The sequence below is a fragment of the Periplaneta americana genome, chromosome 4 (genome assembly GCF_040183065.1).
Source record: "Periplaneta americana isolate PAMFEO1 chromosome 4, P.americana_PAMFEO1_priV1, whole genome shotgun sequence".
NCBI lineage: Eukaryota > Metazoa > Arthropoda > Insecta > Blattodea > Blattidae > Periplaneta > Periplaneta americana.
Window position 1 is genome coordinate 17718473 of NC_091120.1, and position 27017 is coordinate 17745489.

Below are 27017 nucleotides of genomic sequence, written 5' to 3' on the forward strand. Positions count from 1 at the left end.
AAGTAATAACTCAAGAAAATAAATTATTCTCCAATGCACAGAATGTGCAATGAGAAATTTCATCTCACTTTCGTGAAACTTGTATTTTCGCTCTTTAAATACCGTACATTTTCACCAGATATGCAGACGGCTGTCACACACTGGTTCCGATCCCAGGCGGCAGACTTCTACGACACAGTATTACAGTTGATTCTGCAGTATGATAAATGTCTCGATTCGTTGGGGAATATGTTGAAAAATAGCTCAACAATTGCTGTATCTGTTTCAATAAATCTTTCAGTGAAATTATGTTTTCTGTATCTAAACGGCCCCAGAGGAACTCACTTTCTGGACGTGCCTCTAACTTATTGTCCCTTGTATTCTAGTCTACAAATTTGTTACAGGAAAAGTAACAATCGATAATTGTGTGTCATATTTCCACATATGTGAAGAGCACAAGGTTATTACAGATATTCAAGTAAGCGTGATATTCCAGATTACACATGTGTATCGATAATCCATTATTAATATATCTGCACTAATCGACGTTTGTAATGGAACAAACACACCATTCTGCATGACACCATTCGATTGACGCTCTTATCAGATTTTCATATCAAAGGACTAAAATCAGATTCGAATAACGTTGTCAACAGTAATCTCACTAGAGGTTTTGATTTATCTAGACAAAATCAAAACTCGAGTGGGATTTAAGTGACAATTAAATTATTAGAAGAAAGTATATAAAGATTAGAAGAAATAAAGTACTCTAATACAATAAAATATTAACTGACTTACTAAAATTCTATTTCACTAATGCTAGCTTCACAAATACGTATCAACGGAGCCGCCATTTTCAGTTGACTGTCTATGCGGTAAACAAATGACGATCGCAAAGCATTTTTTTATAACATCGTTAAGAATTTGCAATTTGAAATGTTGGCAAACAAAGAAACAAATGGTAGGGAGTTTTTTTTTTCGTTGTTGGTAACTCTGTAGCATCTATTAGATACTTTATGGTTGTGCTAACAGATAGAGTTACTTGTCAACAATGTGACGCTGAAACGTGTGTTCAGGTTACTGCCCAGCGACAGTCCTGATGTATTTTTATATTTGTGATGATTGGTTAATTAATATTAACCCGGCACACTCACAATCACATTTATACAAATTTCCAGACTCTAGACACCCAGGGAATTCCTCTTCTTCAAAAAAAATTCACCGAGAGCCGAACCCGGGAATCGAACTCGGGACCTCCTGATCTGGAAGCCGGCATACTGACCAACAGACCACAAATGGTAGGGAGGTGTTAAAAACAGAAGAAAGTGTATAAAGATTAGAAGAAAAAAGTACTCTAATTCAATAAAATAGGTATTAATTGACTTAGGCCTACTAAAATTATATTTCACTAATGTTACCTTTACAAATACGTTTGAACGGTGCCGTCATTTTCAGTTGACCATCTATGCGGGAAACAAATGACGATCACAAAGCATGTTCTATAGCACCGTGAAGAATTTGCAGTTTAAAATGTTGGCAAACAAAGAAACAAATAGTATGGAGGTAATAATAGCAGAAGAGCTCATTTGAGTTGTGTGGATACGAAGGAAAAATTGTGACGGTGTCGTGTATGGTTCCTGGGGTAGCTGAGTCGGTAGAGCGTTCGCGCGCTAAGCGAAGAGTTCCGGGATCGGTACCCGGCCCCGAAAGAATTTTTTCTTGAAATTATTCAGAAGAAAGTATATAAAGATTAGAAGAAATAAAGTACTCTAATTCAATACAATAGATATTAATTGACTTACTAAAATTTTTTTTCACTAACGTTAGCTTCACAAATACGTTTGAACGGAGACGCCATTTTCAGTTGAGTATCTATGCGGGAAACAAATGACGATCGTAAAGTATGTTTTATAGTACCGTAAAGAATTTTAAATGTTGGCAAACAAAGAAACAAATGCTAGGGAAGTAATAAAAATAAGCAAATGCTTGATAAAATTGTAGCCACAAACAGCCATGATTGGTTGAAACACGTCCTTTCGCACCGTTTTATTGGTCAAAAGTAGTATGACGTAGTAAAAATGTAATCGTCAGAATAAAATAATTATATGGTGTTGATGTTTTACCTTGAAGTGAGGATGTGTTCATAAGCTCCTGAATGTACTTCCCCTCTCGAAGTAATTCGAATGTTTCTCACAACCAACCTGGAAAAAGAAAACGTTGTTATCAAACTGAAACTAATAAAATTGAATTGATATTTATTAAAAGTATTTCTAAGACTCAAATGTTTGCTATACTAAAAAGATTTGCATTGCCATGAAATTGGGTATTTTATACCTAATAGCATAGCTAGGGGCTGTATTCTGGCCTAGGGAGTATGGAGATAAGGTTAGTTGTTCTTAGAACATATTGGCGTGAAGTCATTATTTGGCGCGTGGCACAGGTACCATCAGGGAACACTTCCATCTTGTTTGTGCTGCAGTTGACGTTCTATTCATGATTCAAAACTAGAACTCGAAGGCGGTTGAAAATGCATTTCACTGATAAAAATTGATAATATAATGACATTTTTTTTACAATTTAAATTGTCTGTCTCTCTTCCTGTCTGTCTGTCTGTCTATCTATTTATTAATTTATTTATTTATTTATTCCTTTGTTCATTTATTTATTTACTTATTTATTTATTCATTTATTTATTTATTTGTTTGTGTGTTTGTGTCTTAATTAATTAATTTATTTATTTATTTAATTAATTATTTATTTATTTATTTATTTATTTATTTATTTATTTATTTATATATATTTATTTATTTATTTATTTATTTATTTATTTCACTGGTACTGCCTTAATAAGGCCATAAGGCCTTCTCTTCCACTCAACCAGTATAAAAATACATTGCAAATACACCTATAACTAACATCAATATGGAAAGCAATACAAATTACTACAAACAATTACGTGCGAGCGTAATCATGATAATCTTATACCTTATAGTATAATTCGTCGCAACGCCTCCAAAATTCGCCAGTGTATGTGCTTTAAAAAGATTTTGCAGGAAAAAAAACACTGTCGGTGTAATTTCAATAATTTTTTTTGTAGTGATTGAAATTATACAAAAGTAGTTTTGAAAATCAAGGAAATTAAAAGTGACAATGCATTTTTCTTTTTAGTGTAATATTTTTTTAAAACACAAAGCGGATTTTGGATACGCAGCGAAGACGTTCCCTTAGAACCTCCGTTACTAAGCATTTAGAAGGTTTAAAATCCAAACTTCCGGTCACAATTCGTAAGGAATAGAACCCGCAACTTTCCGGTTTGCAGCGTTGCGTCTTAACCATTTTGCTACCGCTCGTCCCTAAATTCTAAATGCTCATATTTCAATATAAACAATTAAAAAGTAATAATTGTGAACTTATACATTCCAATTCTTGTTGCACAGATTTTAACATTAAAATTGGTGATTTATACATGAATAACTTTCAAAACGACCTCAGTGTTCCTTAAATTTGCCAATAACTCTATGATACAAGTAGCGAAAGTTGTGAATTAAGGACTGGATACTTGGATACGGAGATATTTTGCATTCACGCCTGTTGTCTTTATTTCCTGTTAAAATGTTTTCATTTAATTTCTTAACATTCTGTAAACTGCGTAATATATAAAATTTGTTATACAAATCAATCGCGTACGAATATTTGCCCCCCCCCCTAATAAAAGATGTAGGTCATCCCATATTATTTGCAGATGACACAAGTATAGTAATTACAGCCAATAACTCCAGCACATTCCAATCTTCAACAGAGGAAATTCTCTTTAAAATATGTGACTGGTTCTCAGTCAATAAATTGGTATTAAATTGTAATAAAACTAACCTAATTCAATTTAAATCCTGTCCAAATTCAACGTCGCAAATTTCTAGCGCAATAATTAACAATACATCCCTATTAGAAACAACAACAACAACAACCAAATTTCTTGGCTTAGAATTCGATAATGTGTTAAATTGGAAAAATCATATTAAAGAAATTACCCACAAAATAAATTCAGCTTGTTTTGCTATTAGATCTATGCAAAAGATAGTAAATATCAATACCTTAAAAACAATATAGGCTACTTTGCATACTTCCACTCGGTAATGAGTTTTGGAATAATATTCTGGGGAAATTCCACAGATAGTAACAATATATTTCTATTACAAAAAAGAGTAATTAGAATAATAGTAGGTGCCAAATCTAGGGAATCGTGTAGGACTATTTTAAAAAAACTACAAATAATGCCCATGGCTTGTCAGTATATCTTTTCATTAATAAACTTCCTCGTATGTATTTGTGAAAACTTTGTAACTAATTCAACAGTTCATAGCATAAATACACGTCAAAAAATGACTTTCATACTCCATCGGCTAGTCTATCGTGCTACGAACAAGGAATGCGTTATATGGCAGTAAAAACTTTTAATAGCCTCACTATGGATATAAAAAATGAAACTCAAAACATAAAATTATTTAGGACCAAATTAAAGAAGTGGCTAATTTCTTACGCCTTCTATTCTGTAGGTGAATTTATGACATTCAATAACGCTTCATGAAATTGATACTAAAACTTTGTGTTGTACTAGTAGACTATATTGTAAATCTCTCCTGTATATATTTCATCTAGACTGTGACTATAAATTAAGACTTTATAATAGTATTAAGTTTTTTGACTTGTTCCATATTCTAGCTGTAAGCAATGTATGAATACCATGGAATGTTAATAAATACAATACAATACATTAGCTTAACTTTACAAAATTTAACCCGTAATTTGATTACGTGTATAGATTCTATTTCGTAATGAAATCCTCTTCATTAGCCGAAAATCAGTCCGTATTATAATGGGATGTAGAAAGAAATTCTTAAAAAAAAATAATAATAAGCGTTAGTCGAAAGAACTGTGTTACTAAATATGAATACAGCGTAAAAGTTCCATTAGATAGACTTCATTTCTCATATCAGATTTTTCGTTTCATTCTTTGGTGCCTTCCTGTTCTTTTATTACAGGTCTCTCCTTCTTCACTAAAAATCTGCATCGACTTTAAAAGCGCACAAATAATATTACAAAAACAAGAGGAAGCCAAGAGCCTGAAAGCTTTGTACATCAAGCAGCGCTCTACAAATTAATATGACAAGAACTTCAAACCAGGCATTTTTATACAGGTACCATTTTATTCACACCTGAAACCTCTGCCATGCAATAATAATTAAAACTGTAATAAAAGTTTCGTGGCTATGTCTATATAATAATTATGTTTTAAGTAGGTTATTGAAATTTCATTAGACTTTTTATTTGTATTAAAATATTACTCATAAAAATTCTACGTAGGCTCAGTATATTACGCAGTCTTTTGTTCGCGTCAAAAATTAACAGGAGAAAACTGACATGGACATTATCTGTGTCTCGAATGCTGTTACACAAAGAAACGAGTTATAAAGTTTCTCTTTGCGGAAGAGACAGCTAATGCTGAATTAATATAAGATATCCAGGATAGTTCTATAGGCCATTTTCTATCTGATGCTTTTCCAATTCACTGCGGGCTAAAGCAGGAAGATGCACTATCACCTTTACATTTTAACTTCGCTCTAGAATATGCCATTAGGAAAGTTCAGGATAACACAGAGGGTTTGGAATTGAACGGGTTACATCAGCTACTTTTCTATGCGGATGACGTGAATATGTTAGGAGAAACTCCACAAACGATTAGGGAAAACGCGGAAATTCTAGTTGAAGCAAGTAAAGCGATAGGGTTGGAAGTAAATCCCGAAAAGACTAAGTATATGATTATGTCTCGTGACCAGAATATTGTACGAAATGGAACTATAAAAATTGGAGATTTATCCTTCGAAGAGGTGGAAAAATTCAAATACCTGGAAGCAACAGTAACAAATATAAATGACACTCGGGAGGAAATTAAACGCAGAATAAATATGGGAAATGCTTGTTATTATTCGGTTGAGAAGATTTTGTCATCTAGTCTTCTGTCAAAAGATCTTAAAGTTAGAATTAATTTATAAAACAGTTATATTGCCGGTTGTTCTGTATGGTTGTGAAACTTGAACTCTCACTTTGAGAGAGGAACAGAGATTAAGGGTGTTTGAGAATAAGGTTCTTAGGAAAATATTTGGAGCTAAGAGGGATGAAGTTACAGGAGAATGGAGAATGTTGCACAACGCACCTGACATAATTAGGAACATTAAATCCAGACGTTTGAGATGGGCAGGACATATAGCACGTATGGGCGAATCCAGAAATGCATATAGAGTGTTAGTTGGCAGGGCGGAGGGAAAAATACAATTGGGGAGGCCGAGACGTAGATGGGAAGATAATATTAAAATGGATTTGAGGGAGGTGGGATATGATGGTAGAGACTGGATTAATCTTGCTCAGGATAGGGACCAATGGCGGGATTATGTGAGGGCAGCAATGAACCTCCGGGTTCCTTGAAAGCCAGTAAGTAAGTAAGTAAGTTCTAGGAAAACTGACTCGCTGTGTACTTTTCAAGTGGCGCAAATCAATTAAAAGTGGGTTACTATGGTTGATAATACGCCACATGCCATTTTCTGTCGAAAAATAAGCGAATTGGCCAAGAATAGAAACATCAGCATTTGTAGCACTAATAAAGTTATTCAACAACATCTAAAGTTTTAGGAAGTGTGCAAAGCGGTGCCCAGAAATATGACAGAAAGAATGAAAAGTTCTTCCCAAACGTAAAATCTTTTTAAGAAGTCGTAATGTTTGGTCTGCAATTCTGTTTCTTGTGGTATTTCAATCCATCTTCGCCTTGTGCTTACCACGTGTTAATCAATCAAACTACGGCTTCAATCTTAGAAAGCATGCTCAAATTTATCTCTTCAGAAGGCATATAAGCATCACACATACTTATAATGTGTCCTCTGCTAATCAATGACAAAATTGGAGCCATTTTTACAACTAATATGTTTCATCTTGCTGAAGAATATGCTCTAAATACCTATGTGTCCACAACTGGACTGATTAATTTGTTTTTTAATGTATTTTATGCTCGACCATGCCGAAATGTAGTAATTATACACCTGGTAGCAGACCTTTAATGCATGTCATTAAAGTACACCTACTCATTAAAGGTCAGGTCTTTCAGCCAATGACGACTCAGGTTACAACTGTTCGGCCAATGACAGGTCAGCTTTCTACCGTTATAAAACCGCAAGTATCGATTATTCTCGGATATGCAATCGAAAGACAATTAGCGAAAAGTCACGGAGGCTGGAAATCCAATACTGTCGCAGAAGGTTATGTTCTGTTACTATAATAATTAGCGTTAATTGTAAATAATATTCAAATAAATTCAATTTGTCATCTCGTTTTTCAATGTCTAATTTAATTTCAATGTTATCTCTGTAGGTTCTTATGGCCTAGCAAGGTCAATGTGGACATCTGTTCCTCGGAAAAAAAATCAATACTTTCGCGTCTGCGCACATCTCACAACATAGGGACACTGCTAAAAAGTTAATAATATCAAGTTAGAAATATGGTCGACCATAAAAAGCCGTATGAAACTCGCCTATAATGGTAATTAAGAAGCTCGTATGAAAATTATGAAACTCGCTTGCGCTCGTTTCATAATTATCCATACTCACTTCTTAATTACCTTCATTATAGGTTCGTTGCATAATGTGCTATTATTAAATACATTGTCGTACAGAAGAGGTAATAACACGCAAAGACTATCTCCTTTCCTACTGTCCGCCACTGGATCTCCCGTGTTCACTTATATATAGTAATCTTACTAAAAATTTTGATTTATCTAGAGAAAGTCAAAACTCGAGTGGGATTTAATTGATTATTACACGATTAGAAGAAAGTATATAAAATTAGAAGAAGTAAAGTGCTCTAATACAATAAAATATTAATTTATTTACTAAAATATGTACACTAGCTAGTGGCAAAAAAACCGGACCGACCCTTGTAGCTGATTTCAGAGCCCTGTTCGCTCCAGAGCACGATAGACTGGTAACTAAGACTTTCGTGGTTCGAATACTGCCTGGGAAGGAAACTTTTTTTTTTTTTGTTCCTTATTCAAATTTATTCCCAATACTTTTCGATTGCTGGTAAAATTCATGTGTTGGGAATAACAAGTTAATTAAGTAGTAAAATATACCTGCAATCGAAAAGTATTGGGAATAAATTTGAATAAGAAACAAAAAAAAGTTTTCTTCCCAGGCAGGATTCGAACCACGAAAGTCTTAGTTACCAGTCTATCGTGCTCTGGAGTGAAAAAGACTCTAAAATCAGCTACAAGGGTCGGTCCGGTTTTTTTGCCACTACTGTACTAAACTATTTTGGAAATGTATTATTGTGTCTTCTTATCATTACAAATATTCCGCTAGATGGAAGTAATGTGTTATGATCGGGTGTTCTCTTGTTATCAGTTGTGCCAGCTATACATTCTTCATTGAACTCTATGGACGATTACTAGCCAAGAAGGTTTGTTGATTCAGTTTCATTTTTATTAAAACAGTTTTATACCACTTCAATTATTTATTAATGTATATTAAACAATCTCTGATACGTGACTATCCATAATCTCATATATCAAAAGCTATAACATAACCTAAAAAATATAATTAATATTAGAGGAGAAAAATTCGCTCCGGCGTCGGGGATCGAACCCGGGTCCTTGGTTCTACGTACCAAGCGCTCTCACAATTGAGCTACGCCGAAGTCCAATCCACAGCACCGGGTCGAATCCCATTTCTCCAGTGTTTTTCCCTTTGTGGCTTGACTCCAAGTTGGGCATGTATGTTGACATTTTATTAAGTCAACTGCCATTATACAAGGAGCGCACTCAGTTGAATGACTTGGTGGCCGGGATTCCACAGTAATATGCACAGTAATCTGTACAGAAATATGCACTGTTGCTAGAAGAATCTATGTAAAGATTGTTTTTTTTTTTGGTCCTACAGGATATATCTGTTACGGTAACAATTAATATTAGAGGAGAAAAATTCGCTCCGGCGCCGGGGATCGAACCCGGGTCCTTGGTTATATAAACAAGATAAATGATAGAAAAGTTTTAATTAAGTATGATGAAATAAACATGAATTATTTTAAAAGCTACAATTATTGATAGTACAATATTGGCAAACAAAGAAACAAATGCTAGGGAGGTGATAACAATTGTAGGATAAGCAGCCATGTTTGATTGAAACACGTCGCTCCGTATCAGTTTATTGGTCAAAAGTAGTATGACGTAATAAAAAGTGTAATAGTCAACATAAAAGCGGAAGTATTCTGTCTCTTGTAGGGCACGTTTACATTTTCCGGTCATTTCTGAGCATGATAGCAACGGACTTCACGAGTAAATAAGCTACTTCAATGACAGATGAAAGTAGACATTTCTTTACAGGCTGTTTTGTCTTGAAATCCGATTCGTACTTGAAGTCACTTCGCTCAATAAGATACGATTCTTTCAATTACGAGTTAGTTTAGAAGCAGGTGAGGTGGCTCGTATATTGATTCCCAACGTCGCCTTAACCAATGAGGGAGTCAGGGAAGCAGGGAGAAAATGGATTGTCCTTATACGACAGACACAATCAAGTACAAAGCAACAAGAACGCCTTTCCACGTAAATGGAAATACTTTGGAAAAGCAATTTACTAACACGAATAGCTAACGATCGTTCACTCGTTCTGATGAGACTTAAAATTAGATTTATCACATTGATTATTATCCGATTTTTTCCGTAACGGACACGAAGTCTAGCTTCCGTAATTGAAAACCTAAAGAAGGTATTGGCTGAACGATGTATGGGTACGTGCAAGACGGAGCCTGGTTGGTAGTTGGTAGCCTGACCGGTTACCTAGTCAGAAGGAATGCCTGAACGTTAAGCAATGGAGACGTGCAAGACGAGGCCTAGTAGGTAGACTGCTACTGTTCTCCAACCAGGAGATCAACCGTGAAAGGAATGTGCTTACTATTGCGTCATCTATTGGAGCGAAGTAGATAAATAATATTACCGTTATAACGTCTGTTTAAAAACCATGCGCTCTCCTGCATATGTTATTTCCTGTATGGAGAGATTAAAAGATCAGGAGATTAACAGTGATCTAATTTTGTAACTAGGGTAGTATAAACATGTGTGTATCAATTTTATTGTTTGTGCTGTGACAGCGAGCCAATAGAGATAAGAGTACCCACGTGTGTGACCTTACGACATCTTATGACATCAACATTCATTCACAGCATTACTCCCTTTCGTCTCATCCGGCAGAGACTTTCTCGTGGTTGGAGCACTACGTAGCCTGTTAGCCCGTTGGTAGTTCGTAGGATGAATCATAGCTCATTTTTCCAGCTACCAACCAACTAAATGTCTTTACTGCGCATGCGTCAGTAGAACTTCCCCAACGTGCTAAACGCCTACTGCTCGTCATTTCGACGCGTATAATAGATTGGGAAAGATTTATTTTCAAATAATAATAATGATATTAATAATAATGATAATAATAATAATAATAATAATAATGTTTATTGCCAGAAAAATACAATACAAAGAAATTGTAAATTTACAACATTCTAGCACGCCCCTAAAAGAGAGTGTTCTCGTGCTCAGAGTAGGATTCAATACATAATAAGTGTAGAAGCATAAATTACAACATAAGATCTAAAAATTAATCATTACTCATAACTAGACTTCGTTGAATTGCCACACGCAACATGCTATCAGGTTGCCGATGTACGGTAGTATAGAGGAGGTGAGCGACCGCCCGGTCTCGTAGTATAAGCAGTTCATGTTAAGAGTTGTGACCGGTCCAAATAGATAGAGCAGCTACAGCTAATGTATACCTATGTAAGCACTTGTTTTTGCATTACTGTGGTTGGAATAGTCAAAGCTTAACATTTGTTCAGTGCAGACAAGAACTAAATCAAACATACTACAATGAGAGTGTTGCTGTTCCAAATAATTGCGCCTGGAATACCCTTACCCCCGCAGCCAGTCTTGACCCGTTGGGGAACGTGGTTCGATGCTGTTAATTAGGCCTATTATGCAGAATATTACGGCAAAATAATGGAGGTAATTCATGCATTGGATAGCACAGACAGTTCCGCTGTTGCAGCTGTAAAATCATTGCCTTCTGAATATTGGAAGATATTGTGTTCACTGACTCTAATTTTAAAATCATGTCCAAAAGCATCACCCTGTTAGAATCGTCTAAACTACAACTCTCAGAAGCCCTTAATATAGTGGATAAAGTATCACAAACCGTTATCCAAAATAACAATTCACTAATTTCAGAAAAAGTGAAATGTAAGTTGAGAAACATTATTGCTAAAAATTCTGCCTAATCACAACTTCGTATTATAAATTATGTACTATCAGGTCACGACAAGACATCTGAAGTTGGTGTACTAAAAAGTAGTGACTTTCCGTTCTTCAAATATGCACGTATTACATCGTGTGATGTTGAACGTACATTTCCCAATATAAAAACTGTTTAAGTGACCATCGGAGGAGGTTACTTTGCAGTCGCTCAAAATGTACGTAACTCTTCACTGCAATGCACATATTCAAGGATGATGTGAGCATCTTAAATTAAATTTTAAGAGTTAATATATCTCACTGTAAAATAATTGTGTATTTACATGTTTAGACATTCCCTACTTCAATGATCATTCATTACATTTCTGGAATGCAGGATACAGGTTTTATTGTAACCGCAGTATACTGCTCAGTGTTTACATCAGAGACATACTCCATCATATTGCACGCCCCTTTCTCATACAGTCTATACCGCATGCGCAGTAAACCTTACGATTCTCGTGGCAATTCCACGAAGTCTACTCATAACAAATTGCTTACATACATTTTTAAATTTCAAACTGTTGGAGATAAATAAATATGCCTATTTCTTTATAATTTGTTATAAATTAGGGCAGATATTAGTACTTGGTTGAAAGCAGTGCTCGTTAAACACTTGGGTTCCAACAAACGTATTGTATTCATCCTTTTGGTTTTGTTTGTGAGTATATGATCTGAAATATGTGTGATTTTTATATACCAAATTTAATAATGCATTGATATAAATGTATTTCCAAGACTTCAAATTCTAAAAACAATTTTTCGGTGGGATAATCAATGTTTATAAATTTTGAAATCAGGCTCAACCCGACCACTAAAGCCCATATCTTATTGTGAAATTGTGAGATGGAGTAGGAGTTGAAATGGATACTAATAGAGTAAAGGTAGCTCCTTCACATGCCATAAAGGCACTTCGGGGGCATGGAGATAGAGCCCCATGCTTTCTTGATCTCGGCACTAGAATGAGGAGGTGTGAAATTGATATCAATAATAAGTAAATCGGTAAATGAATAATTTATATTTTACAGAAAGTGACGATTTTAGAAACAATATAATTACCGGTACTGACCTTTCGGCAATTAATACATATCGTCATCGTTCCTGCAATAATTCATATGTGCAAAATATAACATTTTTCAGTAGGAAGAAAAAACACATTTATTCATTCTATGGCAGCCGTACATAGGAGACTGTGAATTCTTACATTTTCTAAACAAAGGAATATAATTAAATGTAGGAGATTTTATTATTTGCCGTATCACTATTTAAGCTACTTAATAGAGCAAAAATCTGAAAATCGATAAATATGTCATATAGGAGTTATTGCAGGAGCAACGACGATTTGAAATGTGGATATGGAGAAGAATGGAACTGTGAAGTGGACAGACAGAATAAGGAATGAAGCTGTGTTGGAAAGAGTGGGCGAAGAAGGAATGATGCTGAAAATGATCAGGAAGAGGAAAAGAAATTGGTTAGGTCACTGGCTGAGAAGAAACTGCCTACTGAAGGATGCACTGGAAGGAATGATGAACGGGAGAAGAGTTCGGGGTAGAAGAAGATACCAGATCATAGACGACATTAAGATACTGTATATGAATCATATGAGGAAACAAAGAGGAAGGCAGAAAATAGTAACGATTGGGGAAAGCTGGGTTTGCAGTGAAAGACCTGCCCTTGGGGAGAACACAAAATGAATGAATAAATTGTTACTGTATTAATCTTAGCATGTGTCTTAGTGAAACTTAAAGCAGAGTCCGTATAGGCCAGTTTCTACCTGATGCTTTTCCAATTCACTGTGGGCTAAAGCAGTGAGATTCACTATCACCTTTACTTTCTAACATCGCTCTAGAATATGCCATTAGGAAAGTTCAGGATAACAGAGAGGGTTTGGAATTGAACGGGTTACATCAGCTTCTTGTCTATGCGGATGACGTGAATATGTTAGAAGAAAATACACAAACGATTAGGGAAAACGCAGAAATTCTACTTGAAGCAAGTAAAGCGATAGGGTTGGAAGTAAATCCTGGAAAGACTAAGTATATGATTATGTCTCGTCACCAGAATATTGTACGAAATGGAGATTTATCTTTCGAAGAGGTGGAAAAATTCAAATATCTTGGAGCAACAATAACAAATATAAATGACACTCGGGAGGAAATTAAACGCTGTATAAATATGGGAAATGCCTGTTATTATTCGGTTGAGAAGCTTTTGTCATCTAGTCTGCTGTCAAAAAATCTGAAAGTTAGAATTTATAAAACAGTTATATTACCGGTTGTTCTATATGGCTGTGAAACTTGGACTCTCATTTTGAGAGAGGAACAGAGATTAAGGGTGTTTGAGAATAAGGCTCTTAGGAAAGTATTTGGAGCTAAGAGGGATGAAGTTACAGGAGAATGGAGAAAGTTACACAACGCAGAGCTGCACGCATTGTATTCTTGACCTGGCATAATTAGGAACATTAAATCCAGACGTTTGAGATGGGCAGGGCATGTAGCACGTATGGGCGAATCCAAAAATGCATATAGAGTGTTAATTGGGAGGCCAGAGGGGAAAAGACCTTAGGGAGGCCGAGACGTAGATGGGAAGATAATATTAAAATGGATTTGAGGAGATGGGATATGATGATAGAGAATGGTTTAATCTTGCTCAGGATAGGGACCGATGGTGGGCTTATGTGAGGACGGCAATGAACCTCCGGGTTCCTTAAAAGCCAATACGTATTAATCTTAGTTACTTCGTCAGCTTCGGAAGCTACGCTACGCCACTGATTTACATAAATGTTACAAATGCAGAACATCATAGCTTGAAAACCAGTTTCCCTTAGTGTAGTCTCTAAATTCTTTCTTGTTAGACTTAACCATAGAAAACAGTCTCCTTAGTTTGTGTTATGAGTTATGGATATGGCGTATGGCGTTATCGGGTACCTAACAAGAAATTCTCCGGCGTCTGTACAACCAGCTATTAGGCGCGCTTCACAACCCAGTAGATTGTCTGTAGTTATACTCCGCTTCATAATTGCTTATTCACGCGAACGCAAAATTGGCCACAATTTTGATGCAACACTAGACCCTAATGGATGAAATCCGAGCATATCTCTCATTATATGAGGAGAGGTAATCTCATACTGCCATGACATGAGTTTCATGAAACATTATACATCTTGTTGATTACGCTTCTTGAATCTAAACCAGTGTTAATTCCGACATAGACTCTAGTGTTGAAACAGTACGTATATAATCAACAACAAATTGGCTAATATCCATAATGGAGTTAGGACAAACTTTTCGTTATAGGCACTCTATACCAGTGTTCCGCAACCGGTGTGTCTTCACAAGGTGAAAGGTGGGACGCGAAAATTAATTGAAATTAAAATGGTGTGTTGACAAAACATGCCCAATCCCCAAGTGTGTTGTGTGTGGTGAAAATCTCAGTAATGCTATCATTCCCAGTAAATTGAAACGACATTTGGTAACAAAACATTCTTTTCTGTCAAACAAAGATGAATATCATTATCGTCGGTTGTTGGAACAAAATAAAAAAAAAAACAAGTGACGCTCATGACGACGTCGGTACAGGTTTCACAAAAAGTACAGGAAGCTAGCTGTAAGGTAGCCGAAATTATCGTAAAGGCCAAAAAAAAAACACACACACATAATAGTTGAAACATTGTTAATGCCTGAAAATGAGTCGTTTGAGATGTGCCCAACTGTATGGCCCCTTGCTGACGGTAATAAAGTGTTGATGGACTTAATTGAAGAACATTTAGTAATCTTGCAGCAGAAGTTCAAGAATTATTTCGGAGAGTGTGTTCGAGATTTTCACTGGGTTCGTGATTCATTCATTGTGAATTCAAAACATCTTCCGAATAATATACTCTTACAAGAGGAACTAGCAGACTTAAAAGCAGACAGAATATTGAATTAAAACTTCTCGAAGTTCCTTTGGAAACATTTTGGTTGTCAATAAGGAGTGAATACTCGGCTATCTCCGAGATGGCAGTTAATATGTTATTGTCATTTTCAACTACATAATTTTGTGAACTGGGCTTCTCGACGTTAACTGAAAATTAAAACATCAAAGAGGGAGAGACTCAGATTCATCGATGAAGAAATGAGGCTTCCACTGTTAACGATTCCGCCATGGATCAGCCACATGTTTGCAGCTAAGGAGTTCCAAGTATCACATTAAAAGTATGAGTAAAGTTATTTACTTTAATACAAGTAATAAAAATGCGTATTTTCTACAGTGAATTAAAGTTCATAAATTCTTAATAAATGCAAGAGTCGATTTCTCTTTTATAATAACGACAACAACAACAGCAACAGCAACGACAACAAGAATAATAATAATAATAATAATAATAATAATAATAATAATAATAACATTAATAATAAATGTAATTACATTACGTAATTTTATTAAGAGAGTCACATCATATGTTTCTGAGGAAATTAATATTTTGGTGTGCCGTGTTGAGTCTAGGCCCATCTAGGGTGTGTCATGAGTATAAAAAAGTTGCGTAACACTGTTCTATACAGACGGCGCGGCGTAGCTCTGCGGCAGAGCGTTTGTTTAGTAATACAAAGGCTACGTTCGGACGTTAGTTCAAACTTATTTGTCAATTCGTTTTTATATACAGAGGAATACATTACTTTCTGTTCAGATATTACGGACATTTTTAACATTTTCAGTTTTTTCATCCTTGATTCAGAATGTTTTGGATACTTACTTACTTACAAATGGCTTTTAAGGAACCCGCAGGTTCATTGCCGCCCTCACATAAGCCCGCCATTGGTCCCTGTCCTGTACAAGATTAATCCATCATATCCCACCTCCCTCAAATCCATTTCAATATTATCCTCCCATCTACGTCACGGCCTTCCCAAAGGTCTTTTTCCCTCCGGTCTTCCAACTAACACTCTTTATGCATTTCTGGATTCGGCCATACGTGCTACAGGGAGTGCAACAGTCATAACTCAATAGACCGAAATCACAGCCATGAAACCTATCCAAATCTAAGTCAGTAATATAGGCTAGCAAATAATAGTGAAGTAAATTTAACCACACGAGATTTCCGATGAAATTTGTGAGTCCTAAATCTGGAAAAATGAAAAGGGACTTATTAACCTAGCTTCAGTGTCCTCTTTCACAATTTTGATAACTTATTTCTCCTACTCCGCAATTTACATGTATCCGTCAGCAGTTTACTCCGCAATTTACACAGGGAATTAATGACGGATGTAATATTATTCCGGAATTTACAAACTCCGCCAGAGACAACCATCAATAAGGTAGTAAGAAGAACTGACTGGGTCACTAGCTGAGTAGAAACAGCCCACTGGAGGATGCATTGAAAGGAATGGTGAACGGGAGAAACGTTTATAGCAGGAGAAGATATTAATGAAGTGCGCAGTGACGTTCACTCATCAGCTGTTTATAAGGACTAGGGGTACACAAATGAAGAGTTCAGTGACGACCCCTCATCAGCTTTTTATAAGAGTTCAACATATTATTCCTAGTTCTAGTTATCTTAGGTAATTCCGTATACATCAGCCTAGTGGGACAGCACAGGGCGTACAACAGTCATAACTCAATAGACCGAAATCACAGCCATGAAACCTATTCTAATCTAAGTCAGTAACATAGGCTAGCTAAATAATAGTGAAGTAAATTTAACCACACGAGATTTCCGATGAAATTTGTGAGTCCTAAATCTAGGAAAACGAAAAGGGCCTTATTAACCTAGCTTCAGTGCTCTCCCTCACCATTTTGATAACTTATTTGAATGTATTTATTCGACACTGCAAATGGGTATATCGTCGTTGTTCCGGCAATAACCCCTATATGACATATTTATCGATTTTCAGATTTTTGCTCTATTAAATAACTTACATAGTGATACAGGAAATTATAAAATCTCCTATATAATTATATTCCTTTCTTTCGAAAATGTAAGAATTCACAATATCCTATGCACTACTGCCATAGAAGAATAAATGTGTTTTTTCTTCGTACTGAAATATTTAATATTTTGCACATAGGAGTTATTGCAGGTAGGAGTTAATAATAATAATAATAATAATAATAATAATAATAATAATAATAATAATAATAATAATAACAGGGAGCATCCTAAATTAAATGAAGCACGATCACTTACAATAACATTTGAAGTAAATTTAATTTGTATCTTAACTCTAAGTTCGAACTAAAACCCACGAGTATGATATGTTCATACCTGCACAAGTACCTTTCAGCACTACACTCATTCGCTGACAACTCACTGCACTGCACTGGAACTACGACACATTTCACTGATTCTATCCTGATTTCACTAACATTTCAAAAACATTTAACTATTCAAATACTTTGCACTGCCCTTGCCTCTACAGCTTCATTTACAGAAAGACACTTCACTTACACAATACACTTCACTGACAACACACTTCACTCTTCACTGATACAACACTTCAATAACAAAATATCAATTACACCCTTTAAATAGTGTGTATAATATACTACCTTCTATTAGTAAAGTCTCCTACTCCGCAATTTACATGTACCCGTCAGCAGATTACTCCGCAATTTACACAGGGAATTAAAGACGGATGTAATATTATTCCGGAATTTACAAACTCCGCCAGAGACAACCATCAATAAGGTGGTAAAAAGAACTGACTGGGTCGCTAACTAAGTAGAAACAGCCCACTGGAGGATGCATTGGAAGGAATGGTAAACGGGAGAAACGTTTAGGGCAGAAGAAGATATTAAATGACAGAAATCATTAATATGTCGTGACTAAGAGGCAGGCAGAAAATGGGAAAGATTGGAGAATGCTGGATTTTTCAGTGAAAAAACTGCTCTTGGGCAGAAAACAGGTGAATAAAACAATTCATAGCCTATATTAAGCATGATTGTATTCAAGGCAGTACTTGTAATCAGAATAGGTCAATTGGTCTAACCAATGAAGTGGATGATGATGAGAGACTTTCTCACAGGCCATCAAATTGGCAGAATTGCGCTTTTTCTCTGACATTCTTCCCTTCGATTAGTTCTGAAACGCCATGTCCGACGCGCGGATTAGTTGCGGACTGCACGAGTTGAAGCGCCACTCAAGAAGACAACAGAGCCGTCCATTAGAGTTGTCACTTGCGCGAAAGAACTTTGAGAGCATTCGAGGAGGAGAGAAGACTCTCACAATGGAGGAACAACTTTGATTTGTTTCTCTCCAGTGCTTCGTTGTAGAGCGACGTCATGCTCCTGCCTGCCTGTCAGCCCCGGGCGAATTCCAATTCTTCCTTGCGGACAAGGAACTACAGTGAAAGAAATCGGACAACGCTAGACGTGATCAAGAAGAAAGTTTCCAAGTCAGAAGTGAAGGCTTGTCAACACTAAAGAAGCCTCCACAAGATATCAATATCATGTTCATATTTTAAAACTATTATTATTATTATTATTATTATTATTATTATTATTATTATTATTATTATTATCAGGCCTTGGATTTTATTGATCTACAAATTACTTAGAAAATCTCCTAAAATTAAAAAAAGAGTTTAAAAGATAGATGGCTTTATTGAGTAATATTATACATACCGATTTTATATTATCATAATTTTCTCTAAAATCAAATGCACGGGGGCTTTTGACCATACGTGCTTTGTACCTAAAACAAGTCCTACTTTGTAGGTTTCACACCCCTCACTTATGATTATATCCAACCACTCTCTAAAAGAACACACATATTAAAATGAAAAAAAAAAAACACATTATATAATATATCCTAACCCAAAACAGACATAAAACCCCTAAAATTAAGCATTTATGGCTTTAAAATCTTCCGAAAACTATCTGAATAAAGAGTGGTCCATATAATTCTTATCTCCGATTTCAGATAAACACAAACCGACAATAATAATTGTAATTATTACAATTAATATTAGAGGAGAAAAATTCGCTCTGCGCCAGGGATCGAACCCGGATTCTTCGTTCTACGTACCAAGCGCTCTCACCATTGAGCTACGCCGAAGTCCAATCCACAGCACCGAATCGAACTCTCCTCCTCCATTATTTTTCCCTTTGTGGCCTGACTCCAAGTTGGGCATGTATGTTGACATTTTATTAAGTCAACTGCCATTATACAAGGAGCGCACTCAATTGAGTGACTTGGTGGCCGGGATTCCACAGTATGCACAGTAATCTGTACAGAAATATGCACTGTTGCTAGAAGAATTTACTGTGGAATCCTCGTCATTTTCAATCTTGTGTGGTTTGGTCGTGATGGACCAATTCCTTGGCCTCCAAACTCCCCAGATATAACTCCTGACTTCTTCATGTGGGGTTTTGTTAAAGACATTGTCTATTCACAGAAACCCAGGAACATAGATGATCTAAGGGTAAAAATTACTCAAGCTTTTCAACAAATCACCCCTCTTATGTTACAACGGACATGAGCTGAATTGCATCACCGTTATGAGTTGTGCAGAGTACACAGTGGGAGTCATGTTGAGTTCTGAGAAGTCTCCTATCTTTCAGTGTTGTATGCACAAAGTTTCAATTAATAAAGTTCAATAGTAAATGTTTAATAGTGTTTTTATTTTATCCATATCCAAACCGATCACCCTGTATATTGTTATTCAGTAAAAATTTATTTTTATGGCATTATAAATAAAATAGCCATAAATTATTTTTATAGAACTATAGACCTACAGTTCAAGCTCTAACCGGTATTGGGTCTACTGATTCAATTCTGCACAACACAAAATTGTATCTCACTTTCCTGTGTTTTAATTTATAGTTACAGCAGTTTGCATATCTGTCCATAAAAAGCGTGACCTAATTACTAAATTCAAATACAATCCGCGCCATATGACTTACATTTCACTGCACCCAGCACTATCCAACGTTTTAAAGGGCAATTTTAGAGCTGCGTCATAGGCGATAGTGAAATAGGCTATCTCGTTTTAGGAGAGGGTGAATAAAAAGAAACAACACCGAAAATAACAACACAGCTACTATCATTAGCCTACGAGCAGGTTTACACTTGCTATCACCAGTAACAATTTAGATCAAAACTTTTAACACTGTATCACTTCGGAATATGTATGATAAGAACTTTCTTGTGTTAAATTTTAACGTACCTTGTTAACATGTTTCGACCTATTTTCGGTCATCTTCAGAACTCTGAAGATGACCGAAAGTAGGTCGAAACATGTTAAAAAGGTACGTTAAAATTTAACACAAAGAAGTTCTTATCATACATATTCCAAAACTATACACTAATAATATCAACTTTCATTGCTACAACCGTCAACAACAATACTACCATAACAGCTACTATCACTACCGTTATCAACAGAAATAATAACTAGTATAAGTAATCTTTGCATGAAACAAATAGTCAAAGTCAGTATAGCAGAAGAAATGTCACAATATCATAAGGAAGTGAAATAAATAGAAGGCTACAACGAGTACAGCTTTTATCACCTACATCTTGCACATATACATGAAGGATTTAGTGAAGAACTGTTTTCGTAACTTGGGAGGAGTAATAGTAGAAGGAAGAAGACCAAAGTGCATAAGGTTTGCTGACGATATGTCGTTGTTAGCAGAAGAGGATATGATACCAAGGGATATGCTACTGCAGCTAAATAACAACTGTGAGCAGTATGGATGAAGATAAATGCAAACAAGACGAAGACCATAGTTATCTGAAGAAAAATAAATATGGTAAACATGCGAATTGGAAGTGAGGCAGTGAAACAAGTGGACAGCTTCAAATACTTGAGGTTTACTATAAGTAGTAACATGAGCTGCAGCCAAGAAGTCAAAAGGAGAATAGCAATGGCAAAAGAAGCTTTTAATAGAAAAGGCGAATCTTCTGCGGACCTCTGGAGAAAGAACAAGGAAGAGACTAGTGGAGTGCTTTGTGTGGAGTGTGGCATTGTATGAGGGCAGAAACTTGGACATTGCTATGAAATGAAGAGGCACACGAAGCATTTGAAATGTGTGTGTGTAGAAGAATGGAGCGTGCGAAATGGAAAGACAGAATAAGAAATGCTGTGTAAGAAGGAGTGGGTGAAGAAATAATGATGCTGAAACTGATCAGGAATTGAAAAGAAATTCGCTAGGTCAAGAAGAAGCTACCTACAGAAAGATGAACTGGAAGGAATGATGAACGGGGGAAAAAGTTCGTGGCAGAAGAAGATACCAGATGACAGACAACATTAAGATATGTGAATCATATGCGGAGACTAAGAGGAAGGTGAAAAATAGGCAAGATTGGAGAATGCTGGGTTTGTAGTGAAACACCTGCCCTTGGGCAGAAAACTATGAATGAATGAACACTATTTTCACAGCTATAGCCATCAACAAATAATATTATACAGAGTGGCACATATGTCACGCATTGGTTTCAATGCCTTATAACATTTTTGTAAATTGATTTTTGACTAATTTCTTTTCAGATCTGTATAAAGTAAACTTGGGAGATACACCATGGAGAGATTGAATCCTGAACAGCGCACGAAACTGACTGAACTTTATTTTGAGAATCAAAGGTCCGTCATCCTCACTCAGAGAGCATACCGGCGGCACTTCCATGTGCGCAACTGTCCTCATCAGACTACGATTCTGCGTCTGGTAGCACGATTTCGGCAAAATTATTCAGTCTGCGTTCGCCCTAGAACGGATAGACGACGTTCAGTTCGAACTCCCGAAAACATTGAGCGAGTGAGGGACAGCATTAATGACAACGCTGAAACATCAACCCGAAGACGTGCCGCTCAGCTTGGGATGAATCGAAGGTCGCTGCAAAGGATTTTAAGGACTGATTTTAAATTGTTCCCATACAAACTGCAACTGGTACAGGGAGTGTCTCCTGCAGATGCACAAGCCCGTTTCAGGTATGCAGTTCGCTTCCAAAACTTGGCGAGGGGACAACAGGACTTTCTCCAGAATCTGATAATGAGTGACGAAGCCTTTTTCCACCTAAATGGTGTTGTCAACAAACAAAACTGCCGAATATGGGCACGGGAAAACCCCAAGGCCATCGTTTCGCGTGATTTGCATCCAATAAGATGTACGGTGTGGTGTGGTGTAACCTCAGAACGGATCATCGGTCCGTATTTTTTTGAAGAAGGAGGTGCTGTCGTAACAGTAACAGGAGAGCGGTATCGCAACATGATCAGGGACTTTCTCAGACCAGCTGTGGCGAATAATGCTGCACACTGGTTTCAGCAAGATGGAGCCACAGCTCACACAGCACGTGAAACCAGAGCACTGTTAACACAACTTTTTGGCTAGCGAGTGATATCCCGGTTTGCCGATTTCAACTGGCCATCACGTTCCCCAGACTTGACAGCCTCAGATTTTTTTCCTTTTGGGATATTTGAAAGAACGTCAACAAACCAGCAACCATCGAGCAGCTCAAAGACAACATACAGGCCGAGATTCGTGAGTTGCAGCCAGCAATTCTTCGCAAAGTTATGGACAATGCACTAAAAAGAGCCACTCTTTGTGAGACTGCGAATGGCGGTCATTTGAAGGACATAATTTTTCATACCTAGTGTTTTCACATTTTCCAACAGTGTACTTCTCATCTCAGACAGGAATAATTTTGTGCATGCTCAAACAAAAAAGTTATAAGGCATTGAAATCAGTGCTGACATATGTGCCACCCTGTATTATAATACAGCCCATACATTAATTAATAAATACTTTGTCGCTAAGAAAACGTGAACAGCAGATGAACGATAATTTCAGCGTCGCTTGTTTCGCCGCATAATATGCTATCCAAAATCATTGCTATAAGTATTAATTTTAAGGCTATAAAACAGTAATACCATCACAGTTACTATGGTTACAACTACTTAAGAGTAAAACAATATTGCCACAAATATTTTGATCACTACAATCTCATAAAAATAAAACCACGGCAACTATTACCATTCTCACATGAAATGCTGCAAATAAAATGACACCTCCACAGCTACTAACAATATAATTAATGTAAATTCTACAAAAATTCAACTTTCTCACTATTTTTGACCACAATGATCGTTTCAAGTAAGTCAAACGGAAGCATATGGACTTCTGCTTCACATAGAATGCAGATTAAAACCCCCAGCAAATAGAAGCAACGTAGGCTACTATCATGTGGAAATCAATTACCAACGACAGTGCTTTGGTGAGCAAATTGAGGCAAATAGTAATGGAATTAGAGACTCGTACCAAACACTTCAGCTGTTTATCGAGCAACTCATTAAGTAGTAAAGTCTATAAATCAAATGGAATTGCTGCAAGTGTTTGTTGGTCTAAAAACAGTGAAATCGGTGCCTATTGAATAGTGAAGCTCATATTATACGTGTCCTGACAAGCAGCAACCTGTTTCTAAGAATAGTGTAAGTTCAAGTGATGATGATGATGATGATGATGATGAAGAAGAAGATTATGATGATGATCAGGCTTCGAGACTTCGAACCCAATAGAGCAGTTCAGTGGGAAATCCGCATAACGGCGTATTGAGTATAGTGGTAAAGCGTACAATGGGTGGGGTTACTGTAGAATGAATGCCAACAAATACGCAAAGGAAAACGTTTTGGATTTTAAAGTTCTGACGAATAATTTGGTTTTTATACAAACCCATTTTCAAACTGTGTCTGAAACTATTACACGATTAGAAAAGTCAGAGCAAGGGATGCCGGAAGCCTGAGGAAATGACAGAGAATTAATGAGACACGAAATACACCGGTTACTGAACGTGTAAAACAGAAGTGGAAATCAATTTTATGTAAAAATAACGGATATGGAACATTGTGTACTATAAACAGCAAATTAGTGGACATAGAGTCACCCGAGAATGAAGGACTGTCTCTTAGAGACTGCAATGATGTTAGGTTCTTCTTTTTGCTCCTGTCACGTCATGCCACGTAGAGCGCAGCTTTACTCAGTACAAACTGTGTTTGGCAGATAAGCGAAAAAGATTTACGTTTGAGACACTGAGAATGTATCTTGCAGTACATTGCAATTCGGTACTGTAACTGCAGTTTCTAAAGACGACCAATAGGATAAATGAAGAAATTAAAATTGCTACATGTTTATTTCCATCATTAACACTGTGTATAGGCCTAATTAAATACAATGCTTATAAAAGACAGGAAAATAATATACATTTATGTGTGTTTCCCCATACTACCGTACTCTATTCTAAATAGCAACACATCTCTACCTTTCACTACCTGCAGCAAGTCAACAACCTATAGCACATGCACAGTAAACTTATTGTATCGGGTCCCAAGTCTCGAAGCCTGATGATGATGATGATGATGATGATGATGATGATGATGATGATGATGATGATGATGATGACGATGACAACAATAATTGTAATATATTTTCCTCTCTCCATCATTTGTAACTTTTTCTTCTGCATAATGCTCTTTGAAACAGAAAGGTGTAATACAGTACTTAAAAATCCCGAAATTTTGACTTGTTAGTATTTATTACTTCACACATTTGAGGACCAGTTTCACTAAGCTAAAAGCTGGAGTTGTACACCATATCCAAGGGGAAACCTATTATTTAACATTATTTGAAATATATTAACACAATGTATATTAGTTTAATTAGTTCAACTTTGCTATACAGTTTGTATTTCATTGTATACTTAATAGTTCATAATACGGTCTGATCCGTTTGAGTATGGATAATATTAATTTATTATTATAAAGTTATTATATTAGAAAACATTTGTTGCTAGTTATATTATGATTTAAAGATCGGAGTTTCCATATATGATAATCAACAATGCATAATCTTAAAGGACAAATGAAAATCGTAGATGATTAAAATGGCTACTATAAATCAACAGCGGGCACAATGTGTTCTTTGGTATGCTAAATTTGAGAGCGTTAAAAGAGTTCAAAAAGAATTTCGACGTGAGTATGGTGTGCGTAATGTACCTAAATACGATTCCATTGTGTTAAAAAAAATATGCAGGAGGTCGCAGGCGAAACCCAGTACGAGAAGCAACTATCTCTTGGCTTGCTCTCCAAAATCCCCAGATCTAACCTCTCCTGACTTTTCGTGTAGGGTTTTGTTAAAGACATTGTCTATTCACAGAAACCCAGGAAAATTGATGATCTGAGAGTAAAAATTACTCAAGCTTTTCAACAAATAACCCCTCTTATGTTACAACGGACATGGGCTGAATTGCATCACCGTTATGAGTTGTGCAGGATGCACAATGGGAGTCATGTTGAGCTCTGAGGAATCTCCCATCTTTCAGTGTTGTATGCACGAAGTTTCAACCAATAAAATTCAGCAGTAAATGTTTTACAGTGTTTTTATATCATCCATACCATTTAATTCGTAAGTATAACTCTTGTATACATGTATCTTTCATAGAAGTCAGTTTGTTTGTGATCTTTGTAATTGTAATTGTTCATTCATACGTGTTTATAGTTTTTGGTGGTTGAGTGGAAGAGAAGGTCTTACGGCCTTCATTCTGTCAGCTAGAATATATTATTATTATTATTATTATTATTATTATTATTATTATTATCATTATTATTACAAGTGAAATACCAGAAGTACACGATGAGAAAAGGGCAAATAAAAAAGAATAGGATAATAATGGACAAAGGCAATTCAAGCAGGCAAGGGGAAAACAAGAATAACAAGCAGAAAACGATGGTAATAAAGAAAATACAAGGAGATCAAGGTGATGGCAAGGAGCACAATGAAAATGCATGGAGAACAAGAGAAATATAAGGTGACCAAGAGCAATGAAAAGAAGAGAACAAGGGGAATGCAAGGACATCAAGGTGAGTAGAAGGAAAGTACAATGGGAATAGAGAAGAAACGATGAGAATACAAAGATAACAAGGGAAAATGACCGTGAAACGAGCGGGCCCGAGTTCAAATCCTGGTTGGGACTAGTTACCTGGTTGAGGTTTTTTCTTGGGATTTCCCTCAAACCATTAAGATCAAATGCTGGGTCGGGGATGGTGAATTAGCGATTAGCAGAATTAGGATATCTGTATTCCTACGAAGTCATATGTGAGTTCCTACGATGTGATATGTGAATTCTTACAAAAATGGATTACTAAGAAGTGACATGTGATTTCCTGCAAATACACATAAAATTGACAAGACAAAATTTTTCTCCCACTTTGTACAGAGTTAGGACTTCGCAACCAGAGTGCAGGTTGGTGTGGTTAAAAATTTTATCTTGGTTCATTGTCAAAATAATAAAATGATGAAAGAACTAGACATAAAGTTCTTGATCAAAACCTTATTTGAAAGAAATACTGTATGTCAAATACTTAAATTTTGTTTCTGTAGGACACTTTCTTAATGTAGGGGAGAGTTGGGTAGCATCGGACATCGGGTAATATCGGACAGTGAGTTTCTTTCATCTACCACCAGATGATAGTAGCTGAATGACATGGTTACGTTTCTGTGATGTCGCATACAAAAACGTAACCATTTTATTCAGGTACTACCATCTGGTGATAGATGTAAGAAACGCACTGTCCGATATTACCCGATGTCCGATACTATCCAACTCTCCCCTAATCAAATCTTGTGATGCGCTGACTTCAATATTCATGGATGACCTCTAGTATAAATGCTTTTTCTTCAACGCCTTCTTCTTTTTTCT

General features: G+C 36.2%; 1 protein-coding gene across 6 annotated transcripts in view; it reads right to left on the reverse strand.

Annotated features, from left to right (window-relative positions):
* Positions 1-27017, reverse strand: part of Pde6 (phosphodiesterase 6) — an 840004-nt gene that overhangs the window by 668438 nt on the left and 144549 nt on the right. For 4 of the 6 annotated variants that reach the window (XM_069822898.1, XM_069822900.1, XM_069822893.1 and 1 more), the window contains exon 2: positions 2103-2180. The exons of the other annotated variants lie outside the window; for them this stretch is intronic. The gene's annotated coding sequence lies outside the window, so the exon portion shown is untranslated. The remainder of the gene's footprint in view (positions 1-2102; positions 2181-27017) is intronic. 6 annotated transcript variants of the gene reach the window in all.